The sequence below is a fragment of the Rattus norvegicus genome, chromosome 18 (genome assembly GCF_036323735.1).
Source record: "Rattus norvegicus strain BN/NHsdMcwi chromosome 18, GRCr8, whole genome shotgun sequence".
NCBI lineage: Eukaryota > Metazoa > Chordata > Mammalia > Rodentia > Muridae > Rattus > Rattus norvegicus.
In genome coordinates this window covers 74,834,933-74,846,157 of record NC_086036.1, presented here as the reverse complement: position 1 = coordinate 74,846,157, position 11,225 = coordinate 74,834,933, and the positions used below count along the sequence as shown (strand labels likewise).

General features: G+C 40.6%; 1 long non-coding RNA gene across 3 annotated transcripts; it reads right to left on the bottom strand.

Annotated features, from left to right (window-relative positions):
• Nucleotides 1–7,946: 7,946 nt before the first annotated feature.
• LOC102553546 (uncharacterized) lies at nucleotides 7,947–10,413 on the bottom strand. Of its 3 annotated transcripts, none has more exons than XR_005496444.2 (3): nucleotides 10,228–10,413; nucleotides 8,985–9,132; nucleotides 7,947–8,101 (listed from the first exon to the last, which is right to left on the bottom strand). It is a non-coding gene; the product is annotated as an uncharacterized LOC102553546 (long non-coding RNA). The 3 variants fall into 3 exon arrangements; XR_005496445.2 differs by lacking the exon at nucleotides 10,228–10,413 and adding an exon at nucleotides 9,466–9,811; XR_361516.4 differs by lacking the exon at nucleotides 10,228–10,413 and adding an exon at nucleotides 9,637–9,810.
• Nucleotides 10,414–11,225: the final 812 nt, after the last annotated feature.

Sequence of the window (11,225 nt, the reverse complement as noted above, 5' to 3'; positions counted from 1 at the left end):
GGCAGGTAACTGTTTGTTTACTATGGTTGCCAGGAGAGCATGAGAACAATGCCCCACTCAAGGTGAAGCTTTCTTGTTTCAGGTATCCCTAAGTATTTTTATTCATCTTAGCCAGGACTTTCATGCTAGTTTCTATCTCTAATCACAGAGAAATACCTGGATCCTGAGTGGAGTAGCATCTAAACAGTAATTCATCTAAAAATCAGGGATTAAATAATTTGAGGCAGTTGGACATGCATAACAATGCACTTAAACATCAACTTGTATTTCTCTTTTCACCAAGCTGTATGAAAATGGTTCCTGTTTGCGTTCTTCGCAAACCTATCATAGAAGTCCGAGTTACAGTTGTGATCTGAAAGAGCAGAGGCCTCACATTTCATTCAGTGTATAGGTGTGTGCTCCTAAAATAAAGTTTTCAACGGAGAGTTCAAGGGCTTGTGTTTGCTTCACGGCTGCTGCACAGATCCCTTCAGGGCATGATCTGACACTTTCCCTGGCTGTCATAGCCAGCAACACCATTCCCTCCTCTTTCTGCTCACTTTCAAACAGTGCAAGCTCCATGGCCTGACGGGTTTACAAGTTATTCTCCTGAGAGTGGAGTGGCTCAAACTTCGGGTAAACATTCGTTGGGTATGTTTTGCTACCCCGCCATTGTTTACTTCTTTCTGTGTCTATGGCCTGAGTTCTAACAGTCAGTGAGTTCAGAGATGGCGAGATTCCACATAGGTGACATGGTACAGTCCTTGATAGGCTGTTTTGATTTTGTGAATACCTAATGAACGTCTGCCATCACAGTACATTTAGAAGGCGTCTAATAATAGCGTCATGCATAACAAGTGGGGCAGTGCCAGCTCTTCAATCCCAATGTTCTCAAAGGACAAGAATTATAACTCCTATGGTCGTTACAACCGGTGCTGTTACCTCCAACTAATAAGAAGCAAGGCTAAACTTAGAAGTGAAAGAGTTTTTCCATGATCACAAAGCTTGTTACTGAGAAAAATAAGATTAAGCTCAAAGGTGGCTTCTAAGTCATATGTTATTCCTCTGATGCTGTGCCACAGACAACAATCCGAAACCTTAGTTCATGGCAAGATCATTGTGGAATTGTGTTTTCCAGTTCCAAAGCCAAACATCGGACTTTCACATCAGGAGGCAACTCTTCTCTGTCAAATGGTTTGTGTTGCCAAATCGAGTCACTCCAGTTGAGTTACTGAAAATGGACATAATGAAGAAATCCTTCCTATCAGAAAATAAATCAAAGGGATGCAGCTTACTAAGGGGATTTTTGATTCTCTTTTATAAATTTTCATGGCTCAAAAAAACCAACAAAGAAAAAAACTGCTTTAAGAAAATGTAAAGTCCAGGCGTTCTTTAATTCCAGCTCTCAGAAAGCAGAGGCAGACAGACCTATATGAGTTCAAGGCCAGCATGGTCTGCAGAGCAAGTTCCAGGACAGGCTTCACAGAGAAATCTTTTCTGGAAAAGAAACAAGAGAGGAAGGGAGAGGGGGGAGCAGAGGGGGGGAGAGGGAGAGGGGAGAGAAAGAGAGAGAGAGAGAGAGAGAGAGAGAGAGAGAGAGAGAAAAAAGTCCCTTTCTTTGTCTCACACACATCCATCTCCATAGGCCAAGCTAGCTTAGTTGTCCTTTTTTAATATTGATATAAGTTTGCTACTCATCCAGTTCTTGGTCACCAATAATGTATTTTGAAGACACTTCTGTATTGGCTTTTCATCACTAGGACAAGTGATTTTAAAAGAGAAAAGTGTTTTCCAGTCATGGTTTTGGGACCATTGGTCAGATGACTATATTGACTGGGGTCTCCTCTGGGGAACAGAATTTCAGCGTGGTGGAAATTTGTGAAAGACTTCTTACATTATGGCAGCCAGAAATCAGAGAGAGACCAAAGGACACAGAAAGGGACATAGATGTTCCAAACACTTCCCAGGTGATCTGCTCCCACCAGCTAGCTCCCACCTCCTAAAATTCCCAATAATATCATTAACTTTTAAACCAATTCAAGGATTGACCCGTTGCTGAAGTTAGAGGCCTCAGGTCTGCAGCTCATCCTAAAACCTCACCCAAGTCCTTTGATGGAGGCTTCGTACCCAGACCAGAACTGCACTGGGTCCGAGGCCTCCTATTCTCTCTTTAAAGATCCAGGGTGTTCAATTTTACAGACATTGCAATTCATTGTGGTACTCAACATTGCAAAAAAACTTTTTTTGAATCGGTTCTGTTTTCTTTTCCAAATAATGTTACATTAATTACTTTAGGGGAAGTTTTTTTAATCAGTGTATGACATATGTAACATCAATTTGCATGAAAAAAAACCTGAATCCTAAAGGCTATACACTTTATTTGGGACATTTTCCAGATACTCTCCAAATTTCTCTTCCACCATGCTTAAGAGACCTTCTGCCCCATAGATTGTCAGTAGAATATACTGTCAAACATTTGGATTCTTACAAAACCATTAAATAAAAATTATATCTTAGTAAAACTCAACTTTCTTACTCAGAACATCATTGCCTTTCCGTATCTACATGTGTGTGTGTTCATGCATACGTGTATGTGTGTGTGTGTGTGTGTGTGTGTGTGTGTGTGTGTGTGTAATTTACTTAAACTGTGAACTGCTTATTCGTTTCCATTGCCCATTGGTTATGGCCTATCACTCTAAATGGCCAAGTGTTTATTTCTAATCTGTCTTGTACTTTTTGACTCTGTGTAGTATGGTTTTGTTTCTCTCTTTTTTTTTTAACCATATTGAGATATGTTTGTTTAATATAATCATATTTATTAAAGTTTTATGGTTTCTAGATTACAAATCATAGCTATGCAGATTATTTTTGATGCTGTTGATGGAATGGTATTATAATTTAAGCCTGGACTATCCTTTAGAGATCCATGTTTCGAGCACTTGGTCCCAGCTGACCGTGCTGTTTGAAAGGTCGTGGAACTTTGGGGATATGTGACCTAGGGGGCAGTAATTGGTTACTGGAAGTAAGGCTTGAAGGCTGTATCTGCTTCTGATTCCAGTCCAAGCTGCCTTTCTGCTTCTTGGTCTGGTCTCTATGTGAGAAGCAGCAGCACTATGAACTCCTAGCACTGCAGAGAGACTGCAGAACCTTCCCCACCATGCTGAGCGTACCTTCTGAAACCAAGAGCCAAAACACTTCCTTCCCATGATTGCCTGTGCTGGACAGTTCATCATAGGGATGAGAAAAGCAACTGATTAAATAAATAAATAAATAAATAAATAAATAAATAAATAAATTTAAAACATAAAATAAGTAAAAAAATAAATAAAAAGAAATAAATAAAAAGAAAAAAGAAAAGCAACTGATCAAAGATGAAATCAAAATTTACCACGTGGTGAAACACACACAGAAACAGGACTCATCAAGTCAGGGTGTTTAGCTAGCTGAACACTCACTGGGTATAAACTTTGCCAGGTTATATGAGCTCTGTGGGTATAACGCAATGGAATGAAATATTAGCTACTCTTTTGCTTCCACGGCAGTAGTTGCAATTAGGTTGTCTGGAATGCATGGCTTCCTAATCAAATACCACAATTAATTGTTCTTAATTGTGAATAAATAAATCCAAGCAACTTAACTGCCTGTTTGTTGAGGGTACATGGCCTAAGATGGGAAGTCCGAAATCAAAGTCAATTTGGTGTCTAGCAAAGCCTTCCTTCTGGACTTAAATTTGCATAGCCTCACACTATAAGGCCACTGGCTCTGTTGGATTAGGAGTCTGTCTTTGTGACATCATTCAACATCTATTACCTCCTTTTAAAAAAATGTTCCCTAGGGCTGGAGAGACGGCTCAATGGTGAAGAGCCCTGACTGCTCGTCCAGAGGTCCTGAGTTCAATTCCCAGCAACCACATGGTGGCTCACAATTATCTGTAAAGGGATCTTATGACTTCTTCCGGTGTCTCTGAAGAGAGCCGATAGTGTACTCACAACATACATAAACTAAATAAATAATTCTTTCGAAAACAATGTGCCCTAATACGGTCACGTTAGGGAGTTCAAAACTCAATGACAAAATTCACTAACTTTGTGATACAGACGCAAAAACTTCAGCTCTCAATCAAGTGGCATAACATTAACCACTCTTTCGACTACATCAGAGCCAAACCGAGCAAGTACAGATGTTAAGAATTCTGAGGTTTGATCATAATTAACATTTGTTTTGGTTTGTTTCGGCTCTGTTTTGTAAGCAGAGCATAAACGAGGATAGATACTGGGGAATATTTTCCTAAGGAAATCTTATCAAGAGAGTCTGAGTGAAGCTTAAATAGAAACAACACCATCAGGCCTGACGCCTTGCACCTGCGCAGCTCGGTGCTAGGTGAAGGTGGTGAGGAAGCCTGGCTCTGCCCCACCCAGGCTCTACCAAGCCTTAGCTCCCAGCAGGCACCACTTCCCTAGACTGTTTTTAAGCCACGACACGGGCAGAAGAGCCGCGTCTAGAAGTACAGTAAAAATATTATGAGGCTTTCCATTGGCAAAATGAAAATGTAAAAACCTAACAGCGTGCACTTCTTCCGCTAATTTTACAATTCTTTCGAGACAAGCTATAAAGTTTTCTTTTCCACCTGGTTTTATTTCCCTTTCTTTATATGCACACATAATATTTCCCATTGTGTTCCTTATGTTTACAGACAGTGTCTTTGCCCCATTACTTTCCTAAATCATATGGAAATCACTTGCAATGTTTCTAGAGCTAAACCAGAGAGAGCGAAAAGAGACGAGAGGGGCAAGCTGGACACTGAATGCCTGCAGTCGTGTGGTGATAGGCACTTACTTCATGGGCTTTGGTAAGCCTCGATTAAGCTGGTGAGAATGTGTACTAGTCAGTCAGTTAATAAAAGCACTGGCCTCAAACACAGAGCGATAACTTTCAGAGGATTGCAGAATCCACAACCTCATTTGATCGAGATTGTGAGTTGAATCATTGAGTTGTTTAAAATCTGTTTTGTTTTGTTTTGTTTTTTTTCTAAAAAGATTACTTTTGTTCTTTGGCACCAGAGATCAAATTCTACCTCATAATCCCTCATAATCTCTAGTGTCTTTGCTTCGATGGTTGTTTTGGCCCATTTGACATGGATCCAGCCTGGCTCTGATTAAAGCCGAATGGTTGGCCAGCTGCTGGCATCCAGAAACTCACGGCCTTAGGTTTCCGTTGCGGGAAGGACAAAGCAACTCTGTATCCTTCATAACCGACCAGATTTACTCATTCCCGTCATTATCCGATCTGGGTAGTTTAGGCAATCTCTGTTTATGCAAAGCGCGGACAGTGAGGCAGAGTCTGTTAACTACAGACTTCTGCCTGAGAGCCTTAACTGCACTGAATAGCCAAGGCTTCCCTTTAATCTGTACTTTTGAGCACGGAGAAAGGGATAACTGTCACTTGATAACGGTGAGCTGTCTTTTCAAATTAAGTAGCACGGTCGTAGTTGGAGGAAGCTAGTAATTGTCAAGTAGAGAGAGGTCAAGCTAAAATGGGGACATCGTGAGGTGAGAAAAGCACCATGAGAAATACGTCACAGAGGTGGTCAGGGATCATGAGGAAGGAATGGCAGCCAAGGTAGTGTCAGCCGTGTAACTGCGTGTGTGCTAGCCACCCAATTGCTCTTTTCAGTCACAAAACCTCTAAAACGTCAACGCTTATTACTTGTCCTATGATAGTTATATATACATGTGACAGAGACGTACATCTCAAGAAATGCAAGGAAGAGGCATTTGTTTGTATTCTCACCACCTACTTCAGTATCTTTAGGATTGTTTTCAACAGAACTCAGATCCCTTAAGCTAATATTGGGTTCTCTGTGTGTCCCACTGAATGAGCCCCCAAACTCAGACTTCTCTCCACTGACTCTCATCTACCAGGCTGGTTTGCATCCTGCTTCCCCCCTCCAGACTTGGCTTCCAGATTTACTAGAATGCAGCCAGCTAATCTGATGACTACCCTTTGCCAATGTGCTGACTAATACACGCAACTGTGGAAGCAGCCCTACCCTTTCTTACCTTCTGGGTGATCTGTATATTTTAGCTGTGAGATGTTCCTGGAACTCTGAAATTTGACTCAGATGGAAATATGGGCTAACGGAGAAGCCAGTAGGGATCCAGGGCCACTTGCATCTATATTAAATAGGCAACAACTCATTACGATTAACACTGAATCAGCTGTTGGCCTAACAGGGACAACCAGAGAGGAAACAGCCAGACACTCGAACACTAATTAGCTACTTAAAGAGACCTGGAGAAAGCTTGTTGCAAAGGTTCTCCTGAGCTAAGCTGAGGCACATAAACATTTGATTAGCTTAGGAAGGTGTCTTAGATAGGGTTTCATTGCTGTGAAGAAGCAGCATGACCATGGCAAGTCATATAAAATAAGACATTTAATTGTGGCTAGCTTACAGTTTCAGAGTTTTAGTCCGTTATCGTGGCAGGAAGCATGGCAGTGTGCAGCCAGACATGGTGCTAGAGAAGGAGCTGAGAGTTCTACATCTTAGTCTGCAGGCATCAGAAGGAGATTATGTGCCACACTGGGCATAAGGATACCTCAAAATCTGCCTGCATGGTGACAGACCTCCTCCGACAAGGCCACAGCTCATAATAGCGCCATTCCCCATGTGCCGACCATGCAAACACATGAGTCTATGGGGCCATACCTATTCAAACCACTACAGAAGGGACCTCAGAAAAGCCCTAAGTTTATGTTTGTTTGTTTATTTATGTGTAAGGAAGCCATGGTAACAGGTGGTTAAATTAGATCATATCTTCTGCAGTTAAAAACAAAATCAGAATCAAATGCTTGATCGACCAAGAATTAGACCCTGAAACCAATTATATCCTTCTCTGGAATCTGAGCCTAAGGTATACCCAGATTAGTGTGGGCTTTCACCATAGTTTGGGGCTTAAGGATGATGATCTTGAATTTTCTTAGCAGTGTAGTGGAAATTTCATTGTCCCATCCACTTAGATGTATTCCTGATTTGGTAGAAATAAAGGGGCATCCTATACCTTTTCCAATGCTTCCAGACTGAGTTTAGGATAATGTAATGGGGCTGGAAATAAACGGGACACCAGATAACATCTCACAATAATGAAAACAGATGTTTATAGGAATGAAACACTGAGTCTCAGAAAGGTTAAGCAATGGGTTCTTGCTTATAGAGTCCAAAAAAAAATTCTTTCTTCTGTCAATAGGAATAAAATCTATGTTATTTGTAGGAGAAAAAAAGGATACAACTGGAGATCATCTTTTTAAGCAAAATAATCCAGATGTAGAAATACAAATATCATATCTCCTCTTATTTGTGTGTTATAAAGATCATTGTAGACACAAGAAACTTTCTCTCTGTCTCTCTCTGTGTGTCTCTCTCTCTGTGTGTCTCTGTGTCTCTCTCTGTGTCTCTCTCTCTGACTCTCTCTCTCTCTCTCTCTCTCTCTCTCTCTCACACACACACACACACACACACACACACACACCAACACAAGCATTTGCATGGAAGCTAAAGGAAGACTGTATGTGGAAAGGAAGAGGCTCGCAGTAAGGGTTATAAAAGCAGGAGGAGAAGAGGGAAGGAACAGGAGTGGAAACCATGGTCAAATGGATGTTGTACTTAAAAACCAAGCCTGACTTCATGGAGCACAGCTGTATGTGCCATGATCGTGAGCCACTTTCAAAACAGGAAAAAACTCTTGCCCTGGCATTTGGAAACGCAAACGCTCAATGAGATTTTCCTTAAGTTCAGTCTACGTAAATATTGTTTAACGTTCACATGTTGAAGGTAGTCCGATATTTATTTATTTATTTATTTATTTATTTATTTATTTATTTATTTTTAGAAGTTGTTCTCAGATATTTTTTAGCAGACACTTGGCTAGCACGTTCATTCTGTCTTATATAGTCATTAAAATGACAAGAGATTGTTAAAGCTACTGTAAGTTTACTGTATCACAAAACTTAGAGACAACACGTGACTAGAAAGGCAGTTCAATTCGTCTTGGCTCTCAATTCTTCAGTACACTCTCCGTATTCTGCCTCTCACTGGTTGTATCCATCCTTTCAATGTCTCCAGGACCTTAAAAAGACAAACAGTAAGTGTTGATCGGGAAAAAGCCCATGCTTACTGACTAATTAACCGCATGATATTTTTTTAAATGGCAAATTCAAGTAAACCAGAAAGATGCGAGAAGCCACTTTTTTTTTTTCCTGCTTCATAGTATGACTGGATTGCCTCCAACTATTAACGGCCTTCCTACAGATTTACACAAAGTAATATGAAACCTGAGTGGCTAGAAGTCCTGAAATCAGTTTATTTTTTCCCATTCCTGATTCCTTTCTAGTGTTCGAGCTCAATATTGGTTTCCCCAAGGAGACAACCTAAGGGAAAAAAATCTATTAATGTATGAGGATAGAGACGGAGAAGCTGAGACTGCAGAGGCTATACCTGGGAATACCCCCTCCACGTTTTCCTTTTCTATGGCCACAGAATGTCCGGGCAGGGCGGGGTGAGGCAGGGCAGGGCTAAACCATCCCCACTATATAGGGCAGTCATAAATAGCCTAGAGCACACTAACACAATTTCTCATTTCCCCTTGAGAAAAAGGACTTTAGACTCAGAAGAAACAACAGAAAGCAGAAAACCATTGACTGAATAAGGATATTAGTCAAAGATGGGGAGCGTAGGCACTGGCATGGGGACCACTTTACCTCTTAGAGACCTCAGCTATATGACTCACGTTGACAGGGCTCCCTCCAGCCCCGAGTCCCTTTACCCGGATTCCTGAACACTGTATGATTTGTCACCAAGGGGGAAGTCTTTAGGTTCTAATCAAAACTTTGCACTAGCACTAAAACTAAAATTAAGGTTCCCTGATAGCTAATTTCAGACATTGTGAGACATCGATAAGTTTCAGGTTTTCATGTCACAGAGCCTCTTGTGTGCTGTGTAGAAGCATTACCTGTCAATTCAAAGGTGGCGGCCACAAAGGTGATCAGGATGTGGGACATCTGGCAGAGAAATCAGGACTCTGAAAGATAGTCAGAGGTTGGAGATTTGCCCTGTACTCTCAGGGGCTCGGATGCAGGAAATTGAGGAGAGGTGATTTGCTGTGGGGGCAAACAGAACAGTTTAAATGGGTTCTATAAGTCACAAACTAGTGAGGGAACAAACAAAAGCTTTTGGCCTATGCATTTGTTCACAAATAAATAAGCCTCCAATTCGTTATTTGGGAACCAAGATGTGGGTGGAAAAAGCCTCCAGTTACAAATATTTTAGAAGAAATCTCTGGAGCTAATATCTTTTTTTTTTTCTCCCAGAGCTGGGGACTGAACCCAGGGCCTTGCTCTTGCTAGGCAAGCGCTCTACCACTGAGCTAAACCCCCAACCCCTGGAGCTAATATCTTAACACAATGAAATCAATTTACAGACAGTCATCTCACTTAATGAGGAAGATAATTTGTGTTAGGAGGGTTGTATAGTAATAGAAGTTCTTAAGGATCCAATCCAAGTTAATGTGCATTGAATTTGAAACTGAAGCCATGAGATCACGCTTATTTCTGTAATCTGAATGAAATGCCCTCAGAGATGATGACTTGGAGTCTTGTTCCTACTTTAGGAAGGTCATTGGGACACACTCATGAAGGGGATATTGGGATCCGGCCCTTTCCAGTCTGAATTGTTTCCCTGGATGCCATTAGGTGAACATTGTCCTCTATTCCTCTATGATGTCACTGCCTTCTATAGACCAAAAGCAATGGTGCCAGCCAGTGAATGGAATATCTGAGTCAAAATAGCCCAGTCCTTTGTTTAGAAGTTGTTGGTTTCAACTTTTATTTTATAACAGAAATGTGACTAGCACACTTACTGTGCCTCATGTGGTCATTGAAATGAGAAGTTATATCAAGTTATAATACTGTAAGTTAATTGAGATAAGAAAATCTTAACACACTATACCGAAGAAGATCTTTGCGGAGTTAGCTGTTACTTGAACATTGAGTCAAGGCGAGGGAGGAAACCCCCACTAAATGAAGATTAGTTTCTTATCTAGAATCCGGCCCCACCTAGTGTTCTAAGATGATGAGCTCCTTCTACTCTACCACACGGCACTATCCTAACCTCCTGGCCAATGTCTGAGACCACAGTGCTGCTTGAAATTTTCTAGGACGTACTTGTGACTACCACATTAACCAGAATACTCTGACCTTGGTGCAGGAAAAATAAAAAGACTGAAAATAAAGATCTGTTCCTCATATTCATCAAAAATGCAGAGAATTTCATCTGGGTCAGCATCAATGAGTGAATACGTGAGTGTCTGGGATACGATAGACTGGAAGTCCTGTCAGGATACACACATATGAAGCACAGGTCACCAGAGCTTTCTCCTCTCTGAAGCCTGGGGGATGATGTCATTCTTTCCTGCCCCACCCTTTCATTCCTCTTTAATTATTTCTTGACATAAGCACCACCATAGACAAGACACTCAAGGAAAACCAGCATTCCATTGTTTTTGTTTGTCTGTTTTTACTGCTGTTGCCGTCACTCTCCTTTATGTCTAGAAAATTAAGAATGTAAAAGTTTTGCTGAATTTAAATCTTTAAATATGTTTATACTTATGATTTGAGAATGTAACCTGTGTAATTTATACACAGAGATACACAGAGACACACACACATGCCCACACAGACATACATACACATATACACAGAGAGACGTACACATACACAGAGACATACATAGACACAGATATACACAAACACACAAACTCGAACACATATATTTAAAAATAATTTCATTAATACACTTTGTTGCAGAATCTGGAGATTCAGAAGAGACTTTTCACTTAGACAGTGTGGTAAAAAGAAGTGGAAAAGAAAAACATTCATTTTGGATCAAAGAAAATCCAAGTCGTTATTTCCTCTAACAAAATGTCAAAGTTATGAATCAAGGGCATATTAAGAGTCTACTTAACTCAACTTTGAGCATTGAAATTTACTGTATTTATCATCTTTCTCATCTATCCTATTGACTTTTGTCTTTTCTTTATTTTCTTCTATTTAAAAGGTTTATTTGGTAATTTTTGTCTGACTTCTCTATGTAGGTAATAACATCGCTGAGTTTTCAGCCTCCACTTCCTCCTAGTGTGAGTGTTTAGGACCACAAACTATAATACAATCACAGCTTCTAAGAGTGTCTACATATT